Consider the following 242-nt stretch of genomic DNA (forward strand, 5'->3'; position numbering starts at 1 on the left):
CTACAAATCCCTTTCCATAACCACCCCCAACCCCCAGTGCCCCAGAACCTCACATCACCTCAACATATGATGGACGGCCACATCATTATCTCCAATGTGAAACGAGACTCAGGCCGACTTTCCTGCCACGGACGGACCTGAGTGAAACAAAATTGTGGCTGTGGTCCTTCTGCCGTTATTCTCTCGCTCCTCCTGTAATGACCCATGGCGCAGGTGCCGGCCCGGGAATGGCTGTGTCCTTG

This window comes from Penaeus monodon, chromosome 28, assembly GCF_015228065.2.
Source record: "Penaeus monodon isolate SGIC_2016 chromosome 28, NSTDA_Pmon_1, whole genome shotgun sequence".
NCBI lineage: Eukaryota > Metazoa > Arthropoda > Malacostraca > Decapoda > Penaeidae > Penaeus > Penaeus monodon.